The sequence below is a fragment of the Chiloscyllium plagiosum genome, unplaced genomic scaffold, assembly GCF_037043375.1.
Source record: "Chiloscyllium plagiosum isolate Xiang-an unplaced genomic scaffold, Cpla_swu_hap1 HiC_scaffold_50, whole genome shotgun sequence".
NCBI classification, from domain to species: domain Eukaryota; kingdom Metazoa; phylum Chordata; class Chondrichthyes; order Orectolobiformes; family Hemiscylliidae; genus Chiloscyllium; species Chiloscyllium plagiosum.
The window spans coordinates 19,094,430-19,116,421 of NW_028270188.1; the positions used below are offsets into that span (position 1 = coordinate 19,094,430).

General features: G+C 43.2%; 1 non-coding gene across 1 annotated transcript; it reads right to left on the bottom strand.

The window, feature by feature from the left end:
• Positions 1–21,493: 21,493 nt before the first annotated feature.
• Positions 21,494–21,568, bottom strand: trnat-ugu (transfer RNA threonine (anticodon UGU)). Its single transcript has one exon. It is a non-coding gene; the product is annotated as a tRNA-Thr (tRNA).
• Between the last annotated feature and the right edge of the window lie 424 nt (positions 21,569–21,992).

Sequence of the window (21,992 nt, forward strand, 5' to 3'; positions counted from 1 at the left end):
AAAATGTTACTGTTGTAGTTGCCAAAAGTAGAGAAGTCACTCACAGAGTGAGACCGATTCCATTGTCTTCCTGAATTTTCTCATTCTGATTTTCAATCGTTCCTCTGATGAATATTTGATTAAGTTGAAACTTCAGAATCTAGTCCAGTGATAGGTGTGGGAAGTATAACGAACTGGACAAGCTCCGTTCAAAATTAATCAAGATGATACCCTAGACCTTGACCTGTATTGATTTAAAGGCATGCAAAACGTGTAGTGTTCCAGATGTGTACGATTTCTTCAAGCTACTTGGCTTTAAACAAAATACACATTATTCTTTTTTTAAAAAAGTTAACATACAACAAAGAATGTAAAATTGGCATCACCTCCAATCCATTAAAAGGATGACCAAACATAGTCAGCTATGGAGTCAGCAAGGGGGCATAGCTTTAAATTAAGGGGGGGGGGGGGGTTAGGTATAGTACAGATGTTAGGGGTAGGTTATTTACTCAGCGAGTCGTGAGTTCATGGAATGCCCTGCCAGTAGCAGTGGTGGACTCTCCCTCATTATGGGCATTTAAGCGGGCATTGGATAGGCATATGGAGGATAGTGGGCTAGTGTAGGTTAGGTGGGCTTGGATCGGCGCAACATCGAAGGCCGAAGGGCCTGTACTGCGCTGTATTCTTCTATGTTCTATGTTTTACATATTTTGTTCAACTACAAATCCTCAACTGTTAAAATGCAGCAGCAGTACCAAAAACCATGAGTTCTGATGAAGTGTAACTGGACACGCAACTTTAACTCGGGTTACTCTCCAGAGATGCTACCAATCCTGCTGTGTTTTCCAGCATTTGTTGTTTTTTTTTCCATAAGCACAGATTCTTCGTTTTAACCGGTTATCTTCAGTCATGGAGAAAGAAAAAATGCAAAAGAAAAACTCTACAACAGTCGAGAGAGTATGCCGTTTTTTTCACCAAAACGGACAGATCTGTGTCTATCTGCTTCAATCTTTCATCAATACCTGCCCCCCCCCCCCCAACTTAAACTGCTGGGACAACTAAAAACCTGTGTCCCCGCGAGCGCCCGTCCATCCACATGTGCAGCTTTTGTTTAATTCAACAAAACACAACAATTCAACGATCTCAATGCTGTTTACCCACTGTTTCTGAAGCAGACATTGCAACAAAATTCTGGCAAAATAATTTTCGCAGGAGAACCAGTACACTGTTATTAGATTAGATTCCCGACAGCATGCAAACAGGACTTTCGGTCCAACAAGTCCACACCGACCGTCCAAAGTGTAACCCACCCAGACCCATTCCTCTTCCATATAATTACGCCTGACTAACGCACCTAACACGGTGATCAATTTAGCAAGGCCAACTCAGCTGACCACCACATCTTTGGACTGTCGGAGGAACTGAAATATTCAGGGAAAAAACCAGCAGACACGGAGAGAATGTGCATTCTCCACAAAGACAGTCGCCCGAGGATGGAATCCAACTATCAGCAAACCATAATCAACAAAACTTACCAGTTGGAATCTTCCTCAATAATGCCCAAGAAGTCTGATGGCATCCCAGGCAAAGTAGCTGTCGTCTTTGGCAACACTAAAATTCCTCTTCCTCGAACGCCAGCGCTTATGTCACAGCCGTACATAGGTTAGAGAATAATCAATACTGTTTAGGCAGCGCCTTCCAAACTCATACTCTCTATTGTCTACGAGAGCAAGGACAGTTGATATTTGAGAACATTATCATCAGGATCCGCACTAAGCCTTACATCAATCACATTTGCCAAAACAAATCTGTTCCATAACCATCACTGAATGGGGCGATGCTATGACTTTGACCCCTGTCTTTTTTCTGAAAGAAATGGAAGTTGAGACAGAATTGGCGAGATCACTACCAGAAACATACAAAATCAAAACGTTTATGAAGCCTTGTATTTATATTGATGCAAAAGAAGAAGCCAGATTTGTGACGTATCCCACAAAATCACAGTTTTAGTTTCAGCTTTCTGTAGCTGTTGTGGTTGTGCAAGCGACAAATCTCTCTCTCCCTCTCTCTTTCTCTCTCTCTCTCTCTCTCTGTCTGTCTCTCCCCCCACCCATATCTCTCTCTGTCTTACTGTTTGTTCCACTTAAAAGTTGAATTCCTCTTCCTGCTGCGACAATTGCAAGTGAGGCAATCAATGCAACTGAATTAGTTTTTATCCACGTGTATGATTATGAGGTATTTCTATGTTTGAATAGCTAATGATAATTTTTTTAAAACAAAGTCCGCACGGTGCTTAAGCACTGCTGCCTCACATCGCCAGAGACCCGGGTTCAATTCCCACCTCAGGCGACTGTCAGTGTGGAGTTTGCACGTTCTCCCCGTGTCTGCGTGGGTTTCCTCCGGGTGCTCCGGTTTCCTCCCACAGTCCAAAGATGTGCAGGGTCAGGTGAATTGGCCATACTAAATTGCCCGTAGTGTTAGGTAAGGGGTAAATGTAGGGGTATGGGTGGATTTCTCTTCGGCGGGTTGGTGTGGACTTGTTGGGCCGAAGGGCCTGTTTCCACACTGTAATGTAATGTAATGTGATGTGAAGGTCAGCCATGTGTAATTCATAGAGATTGATTTAATATGATTCATACAGAGATTATTGGCTGGCAGGTCCAATTAAAGTGTGGGAGATTCTATCCTGTCTGAGAGCTGGCTCTGACGAAGACGAACTTATGTCAAGTCTTGCACACTTGTCATGAGGTTTGTCTGAGTAATAGGATGCTGGCCTCTATGGAGTAATTTCAGTGTACAGAAAAGTGAAAAAAGTGTGATTGAAACATTGGTACGCAACTGCACACCTTGAGTTGGAGTAAACATTTCAGGCATCCAGCTAATATTTGGAAAACTGAACACATTAAGTCCAAAGGTTTAAAAATTGGCCAAGCATGTCTAAAAATATGTTCTTGTTTCTGGCACAGTTTTGCTAGTTTCAAAGTCATCCTGAGTTTGGACGACGGTCTGTAATTTTAAATCTTACCTTTCCAATATCTGCTCTCAATGACTCTCAGAGATACATTGTCAAACACTAACACATTTTAAGATGAATACAAGTTTGTCCATTCCACATGGGAAACAAAATGGCAAATTTTCCAGCAGAGTGAGGGGCTGTGGGGGTGGGGGAGATCTGAACGCATTTGATGTGACCGTTGTCAATGTAAATTCACGCAGTAACATCTCCCATGAAGATTTCGCCTTGTCCTCTAGATTTCATTACTGGTTAGAAACTTAATTCACTTGCTGAATAAACTTTTGCAAACAGACGATTTTGCACATGGATAGGGGTCATAGAAACATCTGTTAGGAATTCTGTTCGACACTTTGCTCAATTTTCTGTTCCTCATACGAATGACTTAACGCTGAGTGAGAGGTTTCTTCCTGCAGTGCCTTCTTAGGCCATTCATGGTGAGTGATGTCGCATTGCTCATGCCCATAGGTGGACCCAAACCACCGCAGCGAACGCCAGCTGCACTACTCCAGCAAACTGCCTCACTCAGAAACAGACTTGCAAGCAATGATTCTCGTCGTTTCAGCTCCAGCTAGAATTAGACCAAAGGTAATGGCCTCGATTTCTCCAGATCGTCGGACAGACTCTTACTAAACAGCAGTGAACTGCTAAACTCACATTATAAATAGGCATTGTTAATCACAGTCCTCATTAAACCAGAGGATTATAAATTGGAACTCTTCAGAGCTGCTTACAGCGTTTTATAACGCGAAATATCCAGTTTCCTATGGAATCCTGTCTTTTTGCTTTCCCGCGGCCAATTCTTACCAGGTTTGCTACACGATGCACACTGCCATTCTGGATGAACAGTCATTGTATATGCCTGGGTGAATAACTAACACACCACCCCACGACCCCAATGATGTCAGACCTTGCCCAGTTGTCATGCGTCCAGTGTGAATTCATTCCTTCACTTCGTCCACTCCACTTCTTCTCCCTCTAGCGCCATCTCTTTGGCCATATCTTTGCCGATATACCTTGCTGTTTCTACACTAATGGGCAGGTGGCACTTCACATCATCCTAAGATCACCCCATTTGAGATCACAATGTTGAGCTTGCTTCCCAACACGCTGCTGTCTGCCCCTATGTTCTCACCCCTATTTTGCACACATAGTGTTGGTGCCAATGTGCCCGACGACTATTGAATATTCGCCCTTCACTCACCCCTCATTCTGTCAGAATATCATGTAACCACTCTGAGAGATCCTTTCACCAAACAAAGAGAAAACCGCACATCCTTTTGCACTGTTTTAGGAGAGTTATGAAACTCCTTCCCCTCCCTTATAATTGGTTCACAACTGTATTTCCCATACATGTTTCCATTTCCCCGTGGAGTGGAGCCAAGAGGTGTCAAGAAAATGTCTGTTACAAACGCCTTCATCCCGAAGGCCCAATCGTCACCCATAAAAATATAAGTGGGTTCTCTGTTTCTCTGGTGAATGTCCATAGTGGGATAGTGTTCCTGCCGAGTCCCCTCACTCTGTCAAAAGGACAACTATCTCTCTTTCTACCCTTGAATTCCTATCCTTCTGTGTGTCCCCATAGGCTCATCCCCAAAACCCAAGCAGGAGCAAGCAGGAGCTGAGGAGAGTCCGAGTGATGCTTGTGAAAGAGACCACGTATACGAGTGGAATAAATTTGCAGCACATAGCTGAGGGACCTGCAGTGATGCAACCCTCATTTAATCATGACTGGAAGAAATAACAACAAACTAACACACAAAATGAAATTATTCATTATTAAAGATACGACAGTTTGGACAATGGCAAAGATCGCGAGCAGAGCTATGGATGATCATGGATTCACATCCACTGTAGCTGAAAATATAACACAGTAATGGGGGCAGAGAAACACTTCAGTTTTCTTGCCTTCCGCTTTTCTGTAAAATGAGATGATAAATAAATGTGTTGAGAGACATTCAGAAGAGACATATACACCTCTTCGTTTGAGTTCCAACCATCCAAATGTTAAAGAACTTTCCAAAATCCAGCACTGTCAGTTCAGGATGGGAATTTACCAAATGGTTTGAGGAGTCAGGTATTTTAATGAAAAGGTTATGTTGGCGAGAGGGTTTAAGAGATGTGATAGATGCATGCAATTTAAGATGTCTTTTCAAGAGCCAATTTTATTTTCCAATGATCATTTGGAAGCAGAAGCTTGAAATGCAGGAAAAAGAAAATTAGGAATGAATATAATCAACTCTCTATAACAATTAGATTCAATGGCTGGGTAAGTACCCAGCATTCCACGCCTTGAGACTTTAATCATTACAGGAGAGGGAGGGGCATTCGCATGCTGGCTTCACCTCCGTGGTCAATGGGAGAGATGCACTTTTCCAGACGTTAAGGCTGTAGAGCCTGGAGAGAGGGATTCAGGCCGAGAGCGTTAAAAACGCTTCTAGAGAAAATCGAGCACCTTGAAAAATAAATAGTGGGTAAATGTTTTACAGTTCCAAGGTAAACAGCTGCCATTCTGGCTAAGGTTCTGGACGCATGGGTGGGCGGAACGGTGACGTCCTAGTACGGGTTTGTAACTGAGTGTGATTCATGCAAATATTGAAAGTCTGAGATTAAAATAGAAAGGGATGGAGGAAGTCAGCGGGTCTGGCAGTATACATGGACAGAGAAGCACAGTTAACAATTCCAGTCTTGTGTGCCTTTTCTTCAGAATCCATTTCCTTGGTGGTGCGCTATCCTGGCTGATAGCCATTTTAGCTGCATAACATACAGGTGCATTTGTCAAAAAATACCACAGTCTGCTTTGACTTTTCTGCAGGTGACATTTTTAATCAACCTGTTCAGACGTGTTGCGAAGCCGGTGGTGCTTGAGAATCCAGACCTTCTTTGTCAGAGTGGAGTTACAAAGGGTCGAGAATGTGTTGCTGGAAAAGCAGAACAGGTCATGCAGCATTCGAACAGCAGGAGAGTCGACTTTTCCGGCATCAGAACTTCAAAAGCAATAAGGGCGCATGGCCGAAACGTCATTCTCCTGCTCCTCGGATGCTGCCTGATATCTCACGCTTTTCCAGGAACAACCTCTCTACTCTGATTTCCAACATACACAGTCCACACTTGCCCTTTGGCGTTCCTTTGGTCGGTGTCTTGGCCCAACCATCTTCACCTGCTTTGTCAATGACTTTCCCTTCACCGTGGGCGGCACGGTGGCACAGTGGGCGACACAGTGGCACAGTGGTTAGCACTGCTGCCTCACAGCGTCAGAGACCCGGGTGAATTCGCGCCTCAGGCAACTGACTGTGTGGCGTTTGCACATTCTGCCAGTGTCTGCGTGGCTTTCCTCCAGGTGCTCTGGTTTCCTCCCACAGTCCAAAAATGTGCAGGTTAGGTGAATTGCCAGTAGTGTTAGTTTAAGGGGTAAATGTAGAGGAATGGGTCTGGGTGGGTTGCACTTCGGTGTGTCGGTGTGGACTTTTTGGGCCAAAGGCCTGTTTCCACACTGTAAATAATGTAATGTAAAAGGTGGGAATGTTGGTTGACGGTTTGACAACATTCAACATCATTTTCAACTGCTCAGATACTGAAGTCGCGCATATGCATATGTTCAGGTTGTATGTTTGCCAGCTGAGCTAGTGGATGTGTTCTAATTGAGAACAACTTTTCAGCCAGAATCTCAACATGCGGTAAAAAAAATACTTCCCAAAAATTGTATATCAATTTGTGACAACACCTAGATATCATACAAAATCTGCACAAGTGGCAAATAATAGTCATATCACATATATGCCTTGCAATGACCATCTTCATCAAGATACAATTTGAGTTTCCCGTTTTGACATTCAACACCAAATTTATTCTTGAATCCTCCATGAACAACATTCTGGGGTGTACTATTGAATAGAAACCTTCCAGATAGATTCAATATATCCTGTCACTGTCCTGTCTGCCGCTGACCCCCTCTCAGACATGTGGCTCCGATTCCCAACCCCCTGCAAAACTCGTTTAAAACCATTCGAATCGCACGAGCAAATCTCCCACCCATGACATTTGTACCACTACAGTTCAGGTGCAACCCGTCCTTCATGTACAGGTCCCACCTTCCCCAGAAGTCTATCCCAATGATCGAGGTATCTGAAGCCGTCCCTCCTGCACCAGTCTCGCAGTCACGTGTTAAGTTCCATTCGCTGACTGTTCCTCATCTCACTATCACGTGGCAGGGGTAGCAAACCTGAGAACACGACTCTCCTCCACCTGCTCTTCGGCTTCCAACCTAACTCTCTGTAGTCACTTTTGAGATACTCAATCACTTTCCTGTCTATAATTGGTGCCAATATGTTCTATGATTTCTGATGCTCACTCTCCAACTTCAGAATCTTGCAAATTCGATGGGCGATATCACGGACCGTGGCACCAGCGATACAACATACCTTCCAGGAGTCCCATTCCTGACCACAATATCCCCTGTCAAACCACCAAAATATTGAATCCAATACCACCAACGCTGTTCTATTCCCCCGCTTCCCTTCTGAGCCACGGTGCTAGAGACCTGACAACTATGGCTTTCCCCTGGTAGGCTGTACCCACCAGCAGTATCCAAATCGCTATACTTATTGCTGAGGGGATTGACCACAGGGAATCCTTGCTGTGACCGTCGGTTCCATTTACTTCCCCGGACAGTAACCCAGCTGTCTTATCCTGTGTCTGGGGAGTGACCACCTTCTTGTACATCTTCTCAATTTCCCCTCAGCATCCCGGATGATTCGTAGTTCATCCAGCTCCAGCTCCAGTTCCCTAATTTGATTTTCAAGGAGCTGAAGTTGGCTGCACTTCCCGTAGACGTAGTCGACAGGAACATGTGAAGTGTCTCTCACCTGCCACATTCTGCAGGAGAAACATGCAACTGCACTGACATCCATATCCCAGTAGTCTAAAAATCCGCACAGATCTAAACAAAGGAAGAGAAGAGGGAAAAAATCAGAAACCTGAAATCTTACCCAGTTTACAGAATCTTAGGAAGGTTGGAAGAGGTAGGTCGGAGGGCGGCTTGATGGTGAATGACCTCGGGTTTAGATGTCACACACTTAAAAACTCCCAGAAGTCCTTCATTCTTCCCTCACACCTCTCGGCAAATGGAGGCCCCGATGCCTGAACACAGGTTGTTAAAATATTAGACTCACCTTCCCAAGCGTCCTTCGCTTCTCCCTCGCACCTCTCAGCAAATGGAGGCCTTGGCGCCTGATCTAAGGTTTTTAAAACGTTAGATTCACCTTCCCAGAAGTCCTTTGCTCCTCCCTTGCAACCCTCGGCAAATGTAGGCCCCGACGTCTGAACTAAGGTTTTTAAAAGTTCAGACACACCGTCCCAGCAGTCCTTCGCTCCTGCCTCACACCTCTGGTCAAATTGAGGCCCCGACGCCTGATCTAAGGATTTTTAACTGTTAAATTCACCTTCCCAGGAGTCCTTCGCTCCTCCCTCGCACCTCTCGGCAAATACCGAGATTGAAAGAATTGAAGTTGAGTGAGTCAAATCAAGCATGAATATATTGATCCAAGATCCAACGGAGTCACTAAATTCACCAGGCCATGAAGGCTATATATTTATCTGGTATGTCTGTGGGAAAAAGATTTCAAATAGCAGTGTGATTGTTAAACGTCAATACACACACACACACACACACACACACACACACACACACACACACACACACACACACACACACACACACACACACACACACACACACACATATGCAAACACAGACACACACATGCAAGCACACACACACACACTCGCACACAGACACTCTACATTGTGAGTGTTCCAGTGCAACGACTGCAGTAAGTATATCACAAAATCCAATTAACATTCTTTAAAAGATCTGAAGAGAAGCCATACCTTTGTTGTGTTCAAAGGCAAGGATTCAACAGATCATTGGATTTGGAGATATAAAAGGAGATCAGCAACATGGACATTTCTGGATTGTGGGAAGGATTACAGCTGCTCAGAGCAGCTGGAAGCTCAGCGACACAGACATTCTAAAGATAGACTGTTGACGTGCTCCATGTGTGGGAAGAGATTTACTCTGTCATTCAGCCACGTGTGACAGCTGTGGGTTTAAACTGACAAGAGACCTTTCCTCTGGTTGTGGGGAAAACTCTTTAAGATTTTCTCAGATCTGAAATTCAGGGGTCTGAATTCAAGATCAAGTTATTCCCATGGGCGAGAACTCGTTCAGTGTTCCATGAGTGGGCAAGTTTTCACTAGGGGATCCAGCCTAATGTCGCACATATGTCTTCGTCACTGGGAGAGAAGCTTTTCCGCTCCGTTTGGGCAGAGATCACCTCCACAATCCATTCTAATGTCAACCAGTCGAATTGAAACTAGAGCGTGTACATCCTTCTGCTCTGTGCTTGAGAAGAGGTGTATTAAATCAGTAAAGTTTCAGATGCACAAACTTGATAAAAGCTGGATGGAGACCATACACCTCCACTGAGTTTTGGAAGTGATTCACGTGGTCATCTGTACTCAGTGAGCACAGATTATTCACATTAGTGACAAACACTTCCCCCTTGTGTGGTAAGGGATTCACTTGGTTCTCCAATCTCAGCAGATATGGGCTTGTTCATACCATTGCGCGAAAAAGTAAATGCTATGACTGTGAGAAGAGCGTCAGGTGTAACAATGCTTTGATGAAACGACAGTAAACGCTTTGTGGGTAGAGGCCGTTCATCTACACTATGTGTAGCAATGAATTCAATAATTCATCCGCACATGTGATGCACCAGATTGGTTTAGCTCAGGTGGCTGGGTTGCTTGTTTGTAAAGTAGTGTGATGCTGAAATCATGGGTTCCGTTCCCATCAACGGGTTGAGAATACCATAAGCAACTGTCCTTCTCAACCTCTTCCGTTGCCTGAGGTCTTGGAGCCCACTGGTTAAATCACCACCAGTGATCCCTGATAAAGGGCTTATGCCCGAAACGTCGAATCTCCTGTTCTTTGGATGCTGCCTGACCTGCTGTGCTTTACCAGCAACACATTTTCAAATCACCACCAGTCACTTGTCTGTCTAATGAAGAGAATAGTTCCTATAGTCTGCATATCGACGGTGGCACCCACATTCCAGTGAGGTCAAATGTGATTGTATCCTGCTGTTATTGCATCCAGAAATGAACTGTGTTCATTCTATCAGTAGACGTTTACTTCATTGGATGTGAATAGCTTCTTTAATTGAACTGGGTTTTAATTGCTCAAGTATCAATCACATCAAATATACTGTTTTCCCCAATTTCTCTCCAATGAGAGGAGACTGGTGGATATGCATTTGCACTCTGTTCTTGAGCATTTTCTTCGTTATTCAAAGTTGATGTGTATAAAAAATGTATTTGATGCATTCAGAATTACGGACTGTGTTTCACTGCAATGGAAGTCCTTGAGAAATGTAATCACTGCTTGAGGAGATGCAGCAGTTAAATTGTGTCGATACACAGTGGGAAGTCAGTCCCACAGTGAGAGCACGTGAATGGTTTCTCATCAATGTGAACACGTTGAAAGGAGTTCAGTTCCTGGGAACATATAAAGCACTTCCCATATTCTGGACATTTAAACGGTTTCTTTTCACTTGTAACCCATTGGTGTATTACCGGAATGGAAGATTTAAGTGCATCCTTTCCCAAAAATTGAACATATAAATGACCCCTTGCAAATGTTAATTCGCTGAAGTCTCAGCAAGTGTGTTAATGGAGTGAATCCTTCCCCGCATTCAGAGCAGGTGAATGGCCTTTCAACGGTGTGAACTCGCTTGTATTTCAACAGGTTGCAGAAATCAAGTACTTTCTTCCCGCGTATAACAGACAAATGGTCTCTTTTCTCTGTGAAACTGCTGGTGTCTCAGCTGACCAAATACTCGAGTGAATCCTTTCCCACACTTAGAGCAGGTATACGGTCTCTCTTCAGTGAGTTCCCAGATGAAAAGTGAGATCAGATGACGGGCTGACCCCATTTCCACTATGAGAATACTTGATTTATTTCTCATCAGTATGAACACATTTGTGACACCAGTTTTGGAGAACTTTTTTTTCAAAGCATTTCCCACAATCTGAACAAGTAAAAAATCTCTCCTCAGTGTGAATGCATTAGTGCAAAGCAGGTTAGATGACTGCACAAATCGCTTCTCATACTCAGAACAGGTGAAATGCTTTTCCCCAGTGTGGCCGGGTGAATTGTCATGGTAGGCGAATAATTGAATACTTTCCACAGTGAGAACATGTCCAAAGGTTCTCTCCAGCGTTCTTCCAGTTATATCTTGGCAGTCCAGATGATTGGCTGACGCCCAGCCCATAGACAGCACACGTGAATGGTTTCACTCGACTCGCAATGTTGTTTTCTCCTTCATTTTCAAAGGCCGACGTATTCAGGCTCCTTTAAACTGAACAACTCCATCAGATACCGATGTGATGTGTCGTGTCAGTTTCCAATGAAAATCCTCATCTTTAATAATTCTGAAATGAAAACAGAAATACCTTAGTAAGGGCTAGCTTTTAAAAAAAAACACCAAATCATTTAATTATCATTCTTCTTTCGGATGGGAAGATTCAAGACAGTCTCAGGATGTATTGCTCATTCCTAATTTGACTGTACAAGGTGATGATGAGCAGCCTTCTGGAACCCTTGTTTTCCATGGGCTATCAGTACATCCACATTGTAAGGGAAGGAAATCCAGAATGTTGACAAAGTGCCGGGGAGGAATGGCAAAATATTTCCAGGTCAGTATGGCAACTGGTTTTTCGGGTTGTCCTACCTACCTGTCGTCCTTTACCTTTGAGATGGACGTGATTGTGAACGTGAAAGGTACTGTTTAAGGAGGCGTGGTGAATTTCTGCACTTAATCTTGTGGATGGTACAATCTGCATGTCTGAGTGTTTGGTGGTGGAGGAAGTGGATCTGTGTCAATGTTGTGTCATTCATGCAGTGCTGATCAATTTGGCTGTTCTGTTCTGGGTGGTGTTGGGCTATGCATTATTGTTGGAACAGCACTGAGGAGTCCTCAAGGAGGTTCTGACTGAAATTTTATCTTCCGACTTTGATGCTGCCTTATCTGTTGTGCTTCTCCTGCAACAAGGTTTGCAATACTCCACTTATTCAGGCGAATAGGAAGTATTTAGTTATGTTTCTTATTTCTGGCTTGTAAAGGAATAAACGACAGGTAGGGAAAGAACCCAAAGAAGGAGAAGAACAGTTGGACAATGGAATGGATAACGATCTGACTCGGAGTGAGAAAATCGGTGAATGGAGATATTTAGTTGCTATTCGTAGGTGGTGTGTAATGGCAGGTAATCTGATAGATAGGCTTCAAGGAATAAAGAATTGTATTACTTGCTGAAGAAATCCCGGATTCTGACTGATCTTGTCGCCACAAAAGGCTGGTTCAATTAATTTCTCAAAGAGACTGGGACTTTCACAGCAAGTAGAGAGGCCTTTTGGCCCTTCTTGCCAATGTCAGGCATCAAGCGCCTATCCACTGTCATCCTATTTTCCAGAACTTGTTCTCTAGCTTTATGCGCTGTGGTGCTTCAAGTGATCATCGATTGCTTTTTGCAATTCCACTAGCTCCAGCAAAATGCCATCACCACACACATATTCCTCTCACCTCCCTTCTCTGCTTTCCGCATGTAACCTTCCGTCTGGGACACACTGATGCATTCTGTCTTCACTCACAACACCTCCCAACACGGCACTGTGGAATCTTCCCCTCCAATTGCTGAAGATGTGAAACATGCAGTCCTGAAATCTCAGAAATAGGAGCAGCTGTAAGCCCTACAGCCCTTCGAGTCTGCTCCACCATTCAATACGTTCATGGCTGATCATTTCGTGCGCTCAGATCCATTTACCCGTCCTCTCACTGTATCCCTTACTTCCTTTATTGTTCAAAAATAAGGTCATGGCCTAAAAAACGTTTACTGAAATGGTGTCAACTACTTCACTGGGCAAAGAATTCTAATTATGAAAGTGAGGACTACACATGTTGTAGATTAGATGTAAGAGTGTAGTGCTGCAAATCGCATAGCAGGTGAGACAGCATCTGATGAGCAGGTAAATTGACCTTACATGCAAAAATCCTTCATCAGGAATCGAGGATTCCAAAGAGTATCAACCCTTTGTTTAAAATGTTCCTTATCAATTGTGTGCTGAATCTGCTCCGTCTAATCTTGAGGCTGTGCCCTCTTTGAGATGGACGTGATTGTGAATGTGAAAGGTACTGTTTAAGGAGGCGTGGTGAATTTCTGCGCTTCATCTTGTGGATGGTACAACCTGCCTGTCTGAGTATTTGGTGGAGGAGGAAGTGGATCTGTGTCGATATTGTGTCATTCATGCGATGCTGATCAATTTGGCTGTTCTGTTCTGGGTGGTGTTGGGTAATGCATTATTGTTGGAAAAGCACTGAGGAGTCCTCAAGGAGGTTCTGACTGAAATGTATCTTCCGATTGGATGCTGCCTGACCTGCTGCGCTTTTCCAGCAGCACATTTTAACCTGTGCCCTCTTTTCCAAATTTCACCCGCCAGTGGAAACATCCTTTCTACTTCTATCTTACATATTCCCTCAATATTGTACATATTTCTATAAGGTATCTCTTAATTCTTCTGAATTCCAATGAATATAATCACAATCTACTCAGTCTCTCCTCATAACCATATCCCCTCAACTCCAGCATTATCCCAGTGTACCCCATCTGCACCCCTTCCAGTGCCAGTCCATCCTTTCTCAAGTAATGAGACCTAACCTGCTCACAGTACTCTAAGAATGTCGTCATCAGCACCCTGTACAGCTGCAACATAACCTCTCCCTTTCGTAATGAAAGACAACATTCCATTTGCATACCTAATTCCTTGTTGTACCTGCAGACCCGACCTTTGTGATTCATGAACAAGGACTCCTACGTCCCCCTGTGCAGCAGCATGCTTCAACATTTTAGTCGACAAGTAATAATCCTTTCTCCTGTAACTTCTAACAAAATGGATGACTTCATATTTTATCTGCCAAACCTTTGCCCATTTCGTTAATGTAACTATTTCCTCTACAAAGTTTGACATTCCTCTGCACTCTGTGCTCTGCCATTCATTTTCGTGTCATCTGTAAAGTTGGACGTGCTCCAAATTGTCCCCAACTGCAAATTATTTATATAAATTGTAAATAATTGCAGTTCCAAAACACATCACTGAGGCACACCACTACTCACTGCTGGCCACCAGAATACTACGCATTTATCGCCACTTTTTGCTTCCTGTTATTTAACCAAACCTAGATAGATACTTATACTCGACCACTAACACTATGCATCCTCAACTTACGCATCAGCCTCTTGTGCGCACCTTGTCGAAGGTCTTTTGGATCTCTAGGTACACCGCATTCAGTGTATCCTCGTTGTCCACCATACTCGTCATGTCTTCACAGAATACCAATATATTTGTAAAGCATGACCTGCTCTACATGAGTCCGTGCTGTGTCTGTTCAATCTCTATCGCAGTGACCTTTTATCCCCGTCCTTGATAGTGGACTCAAGCACCTTCTCTAATACAGAAGTTAAGCTAGTGGGTCTATAACCCACTCTCTTGTCTTCCTTCCTTTTTTTAAACAGTGGCGCCAGATTTACTGTTTCCAATCTGCTCGAATTGCCACAAAGTCCAGCGAATTTGCAAGATTTCCGCCTGTACACCTGTTAGTTCCCCCGCCGACTCTTTTAACACCTTGGGATGGATTCCTTCAGCGAGAGGAGACTGTCTATCCTTAGCTGCATTAATTTGCCCAACACGAAATAAAGATTGTTTTCAGGTCCTCACTAACATCTATCTCTTTTCAACTGCTGCCATGTATTAGTGTCTTCCACTGTGAAGAACGATACAAAATAACTGTTCAATGGCTCAGACATTTCATCACATTCCATAACTAAATGCCGAAAGGACCAACATTCACTTTAACCACTCTTTTTCGCTGTATATTTTTGTCGAAACTTCTTCTAAACGTCTTTATAATCTTTATAATCTTACTATTCATTACAGCACTTTTGTGGCTTTTTTTGACCGAGAAAGCTTTCCGAATCTTCCAGTTTCATGCTGATTTTAACCACTTCGTATGCCTTCTCCTTCAATTTGACAGTCTCCCTTATTTCTTGAGATAACCATGCCAGATTGCACCTTTTTTTACTGCCTTCCTTTACATTGGAATATAATTGGGCTCAGACCTTTGAAAAATGTAATTGAAAGCTTTGCTCATCAGCTGGCCCACCATTTTTTTTTGTTTTGAGTCTTCTTTAGCCAGGCTCTCCCCTATCTATTGCAGAGCCCCTTGCATATGCACAGGAATCTGGCATTGGCTTTTAACTTCACGCTCTCCATCTGCATTCTCAATTCAAACATACTGTAATCTCTCCTTCCAAGCGGATCCTTAACGATGAGTTTTTTTAATTTTTCCTGTCTCACTACAGAGGACCAGATCGACGATAGCTTGCGACCTCGCCGTTTCTTTGACATAGTGTTCAGAAAACTGTCACGATTAAGTCCAACAACGTCCTCCTCAAGGCAACATTGACTGAGCTAGTTCAACCAATCTAAATGTCGATCAAAATCCTCAAAGTTAATATCCGTCCCATTTTGAACAGCATTACTTATTTCTTTGTGTATTTATTCCCGCAATGTAATCGTTTGTTTTGTGGTCTACAGACTACGTCTATCAGTGAACGTTTCTTCTTAGAATTTCTAATTTCCAACAAAATGGATTCAAACTCATTCTCTATCGAAGTTATACCATCTCACAGTTCTGCGTTGAAGTTGTTCTTGAATATCAGTCTCTCCTGTCTGTCCTTCCGAAAAGTCTGAAAACCCTGGATATTTAACTCGCAGTCATGACCACCCTGTAACCATGTCTCTGTAATGGCTACTAAAACTTATTCATTTGTGTCATTAACTCTTCAACCTTGTTCCAATTGCTACAATCATTTGGGAAACTGACTTCATGATAGGTTTCTTAGCCTCATGATTTCCAATATCTCTCAGAACATCTCCTGAATAATCCTTCCTTTTAACATCTTGTTTCTCCTCAACTGTCCATTTACGTCCTCCCTCCTAAGTACCCAATGGCCCAAAAACACCTTCCAGATGAAGAAACACTTTGCCTGCACTTCGCACAACCCTGTCTACTGCATTTACTGATCGCTATGTGGTCTGCACTATCTTGGGAAATGAAGTGTGGACTAAGTGACTGCTTTTCAGACAATCCAAGTTCCATCTTCTAGAAAGTCCCTAAACTATCACTTCCCCGCCCCATTAGCGGACCAGCCCGTTCCTTCGCCAACATCTCTGTCTCAGGCTAACTGCAGTGTTGCGGAGAAGCTCAGTACATGCGTGAACAACAACATCTCATTTTCCATTTGGGGATGCTGCAGACCTCTGTAATCCATCAATTTCAATACTTTTAGGACCTGAACTCATCCATCTCCTCGCCCTCTACCTCACACGCCACTCCTTGTTCTCACAAATGCAGCCATTACACACTATCCATGTTTAGTCACGAACAGTCGCCATATAAAGCTACTCACCCTCCCAGCCTGATCATTATCCATTAGTTTGCCCAATTCTTCTTCTCTCTCTTTGAGTTCAACAACAACCTACCGTTTACTTCTTACCCCAGTCCCACCACCCTATCTTCTGCATATAGGTCAACATTTCGTAAGTACCATCAGTTCTGAAGAAGGGTCACTGGACCGGAAATGCTAACTCTTATTTCTCTTCTAAGATGCTGCCAGACCTGCTTGGCTGTTCCAGCACCTTCTGCTTTTGAACATGTTCCTTGGCCCACATCTCTGTCTCAGGCCATCTGACACTGTGAATGATCAAGGAACAAAGGTCATGCGTGTGCCCTTTTAGTAGCCTAAGATTGTCCGTGCTCAATGATCCTCTGCGCCAAAGACAGTCCTCTGTTCCTTTTGAAAACTTCTCTTGTCGATTGATCCTATTACAATGTGAGCCACAGGCATCAACCTTTTGGTCTATTAATTCAGCATGGGATTTGTATCGCAGATCTATTTTGAATGCGATCAACAACAGAGAAAGAGAGAAAAGAAAACTCATGTCAAATCTGAACAGACTGGAGTTTCTGCAGGAGGTGGAACTTAGTGACATTTTTTCAGATAGAGAAAACTAAAACACTTTCTCACTCTGACAATGTGCCATTGGTTATCGAAGCTAAAAGGATTTATAAGCGCAAAGGCTGAAACAGCTTTTTCACTTATAATACCTGAATGATCTTCCTCCAGTGTGATAGTACAGTTGTGTCAGTTAATGGGATAACTGAGCGATTCACCTTACATATGCAGCCGGGGAACAGTCCTTGTGTGGTAATATATGGGTACATAATGCATGGACGAGGGACTGAGAGTTTCTTGAGCCGTTTCACATCGTGACTGAGACGGTATTGGAGTTTTGACAGGCTAAAAGTGGGCAAATGCACAGTTCGGGATGGAGTTATGATCCATGTTGCTTTGTGAGACTAGAGAGAAAATTACACGTGTTCTGACCAATGTTTTACATTCCTTTTTGGCCACCTGGGAGTAGTTAGAGGATTTCAGGACTACTAACACAGTTCCAGTTTTCACGAAGGCTGGCAGAGATAATGCAGCAAATTACAGAGCAGTGAGTCGATAATCACATGTAGGGAAACGTTTGGAGAAGCCCCTTAGGGAGAGAATTAATTGCAATTTCTTCAGAAAAAGTTTGACCAGCGAGAGTCAGCATGGTTTTGTCAGAGGAGGTCATGCCTGACAGAACAAATGTTTTTAGGACGTGATCAGATGTGTAAACGAGGATAGTGAAATTGATTCAGTTTATGAGGATTTTAGAAAGCCTTTGACAAGATCCCACAACGGAGACTGGTAACAAGTTTAATATAAAAGGGATACAGCGTCACGTGTTAAGTTGGATCCAAACTTATTTGGGTGGTGGAACCCAAAGGAAGGTGCTGTTTCTGTGACGTGGAACGGGTATTCAGTGGTGTACCACAAGGATCAATACTGTGTCCCTTAATGTTTGTGATTGCACATAAACAATATAGAAATAATATTGGGGAAATGATAAGAAAATTTGAGGAGGATATGAAGATTGGCAAAGTGGTTAACAGTGAGGAAGAAGATCTTAGGTTCCAGGATTTCAGAGGTGGATTTGTCAAATGAGCAGATGGGGGAGCTGACAATAACAATAAAAACATCAGGCGATGCATTTTGTAAGTAACACGTCATGGAAGTACTCAAAGAACGGTAGGGCACTGGGAAACCCAAAGGAACAGAGTCACTTTGCATGTGGGTCCGCAGATTCGTGAAGGCAGCAGAATATAGTAGTTAAGAAGAGAAGCACGACTTCTCAGTCACGGCTAATATTGCGAGAGCAGGAAAATAGGTGTCACATGTCGAAAAGTTCGTGAAGAAAGCATTTAGCACGCCTGCCTTCATTAGTCGGAACATTGATTATTGGAGTTCACATGTCACGTTCTGGCTGTACAGAGCATTAGTGGAGCCACATTTAGAATACTGCTGACAACTCCGATCAACTTCAAACGGAAAGATATTGTAAAACTTGACAGAGTGCAGAATAAATTGACAAGGATGTTACAGTGTCGAGAGGGCTTGAGTGGTAAGTAGAGAGTGTTTGAGCAGGGGCTTTTCCCGGCAGTGTTCCAGGCTGGTGTGTAAACTTCTAGACGTTTATAAACTCATGACTGGGGTTGGATCGGTGACTGGCCTAGGCCATGGTTTTACCCAGGATGGTGGAATTCAAAACGAGAGGGCACAAGTTTAACGTGTTTTACACGGACACACTAAACAAGGGACAAAGTGTGATAGAGCGATATTTGGATTTCCAACAGACATCATCTCAGCTTAGTTTTCGACTTAATAAAAATGGGCATGTACTTGGGAAAATAGTTTGAAAGGTAAACCATGAAGAGAACGTTAAGGATATAAAAAATGAGTGATGTCGAGATGAGGAAGTTTGTGAGTAAAATATTGACCAATGCAGTATGAAGTGGAGAATGAGATGTTCGCAGGAACATTCAAAAACGACCCTTTTATTTAAATTAGATATTACAGGAATCTGAAATACAGAGAGACCTGGCTGTCCTGCTTTGTGGATCACATTAACATGGTCTGCCGGGGGACCAACTGATTAGGAACGCAATAAGTCTTTTTATTCATTTGTTCAGCAATGACTGGGCCAACATTTATTTCCCCACTCCTATCGGTATTTGAGACGGTGAGAGCCTGGTCGAAACACTGCATTTCATGATGTCTTTTTTTGGAGAAACGAAGTGTTGCATTTATCAAATTGCAGCTTTTTCTTTGCCTGTTCAGTTTAATGTTCAACTATTCAGTTGAGATCAGAGAATGTAGATTTTCTCCAGCAATTATGCTTGTGTTTCAGATTTCCTGCATCTACAGTTTATTTTTATTTAGTAATTTGGATGATCTGAGTTTTATGAGGAATGGAATGTTGCAAGCTGTCAAAAATGTGACAGAAGATTCAAACTTCAATTTTCCGAAGCAGATCAGCTGAGGTGGGAATAGAGTCAAAAAGTGTGGTGCTGGTCAAGCAGCATCCGGGGAGCAGGAAATTTGATGTTTCGCGTACAAGATGTTCGTCAGGAATGCTTGAATCGTCGATTCCCCGCGCCTCAGATGTTGCCTTACAGGCTGTGATTTCCAAGTGCTACACTTATTGACTTTGATCTCCAGCATCTGAAGTTATCACTTTCTGCTGAGGTGCGGTACATTCAGGTACGGTTCCTGAGAGGTAATAACGTGGTCGTGATGACAGAGTGAATTTGTAGTTGAAATCAATATTATTCTCCCGATCCCACTCTGCCGAGGACAGGCTGTTTCGATGGAGCTTGTTACAGTCGGTCAATTTGAGAGTTGTGCATTTGGCAGGTCGCGAAAACGTGAATTCCCAATGCATTGTTCAGACTCGAATACGATACGGAGACGTTCGGTCTTGGGTCTTCCACGGCCTAAATTTGAAAGTGAGTTTGCATGTGCATAGTCGTTGTCGTGTATATTTGTGTCTGAAAGTGTAACCAGTTATATTTTCTGATGGATTTTAAAAATGAAGCGATCAACAGAATGTTGATTTTCATTTTACTTTGATAATGTAAATCTGAACCAAAAATATGAATTGTTGGAGAAACTCAGTAGACCTGACAGCATCTGTGGAGAGAAACTGAGTTAAAGTTTTATATCGACAGAAACACGTTACTTATACATTTCTATATAATAATGCTGGGAAAATTATCAGTCTTATCTTTTGTATCAGGATTTTTATCTCAATGACAGACAACCGTCACCTTTACAAATTCAGAAGGACTTTATTGACTATAATGCTGTTTCCGTTGCTCTCAGCTGGTGAAAGGCTGTGCAGAAATGATTGCCTTCTTTCGTTTCCTTTCTCTCAGTTTGCAGCAATGTCGAATAGAGAATTGGTCATTTCGGTGTCTAACTCAGCATGTGTCTCCATATGTCTCTCTTTGTCTCTGTGCATCCACCTCACCCTCTTCCTGTTACATTCTCCGACACTCTGCCTGTCTATATAGCTCTTTACCTATTTCGGCCCTGTGAAAAGTCTGACATTAGATTACTTTCAGTGTGGAAACAGGCCCTTCAGCCCAACAAGTCCAAGCGCAATCCACCCTTAACCCTACCCTAGCACTATGGGCAATTTAGCATGGCCAATTCACCTAACCTGGACATCTTTGGAATGTGGGAAGAAACCGAAGCACCCGGAGGAAACCCACACAGACACGGGAAGAACGTGCAAACTCCACACAATCAGTCGCCTGAGGCGGGAACTGAACCCGGGTCTCTGGCGCTGTGAAGCAGCAGTGCGACATTTCGAGACAATTTGAGTGTGCAGCTACTGAGAGGCTTTTTGCCCACTGACTGGAGTGCGTTGAACTGGGCTCACATTCTCCGGATAATGGGTCTGTCACTTCAAACCAGGCAAGGCGACACTTCTTCCTCAAACAATTCTGACTGTTTCGAATTCAAAATTGAATACCTAATCCACAAGAAAAAATGCAATTATTCTACAAATAAAGACGCACATTGATGGATATATTGTTGGTTTAAATGTATGAACGGTGGCATCAGAGAATGAGAGTGATCAGTTGTTGGTATCTCTGCCATTCCCACAAAATTCCCCGGCAAATCGGCAGCGTCTCCTGCCTCATCTCATTATTCCGATATCTGGTAATGAAGGGCGGGGGGGGGGGGGGAATAAAAGAGGAGCAGAAGCAGAAGTGCTTGTGGAATAATGGAAAGAAACCTCAGACATAAGTAATAGTTCGGAACATTAAAAAATGGCATTCACTGTTGGAACTTAACCCGGATCACCAAATCATAATTGGGTGAAAGTCCAAAAAGGTGCTCAGTAATGTTTGCGAAACACCAAGCCCAAGTATGAACGCAACAAATAGGCACCGCTGGGAGTTGAACCCAGGATTCTCTTGTTTACAAGACAAGCGCTTTAACCAACTAAGCCACGGCGCCACAGCATTCATCCCCTCACTCATCCATATGTGGATTTGCTTAACCACTTCCTCACAGTCTTTGGACATGTGTTTTCGGATCAATGTTGCTCACAGAGAATTGTATTCAATCCTCGAATTTTCAAATACAAACAGTTTATAGCTGAAAATTATCCACTGAAAAGGCACAGAAAAAACATAATCTCTTCCTGCATTCATTTAAAACTGGTATTTTCACCTGGTTAAAGTGACAGGAGAAAGAGGATGTGCTCAATCTATCGGGGCCCATGAACCACGTTAATACACACAGAAGGGACATCACATCAAGAGGAACAAGGTCATTGCGGTGAATTGACTAGCTGTAATGTGTAAGTAAGTATAAGCATTGGGCAGTAAAAGCTGACCCAATGGCACCGACATTGAGTTTTGCACCATCAGTTCCGCGC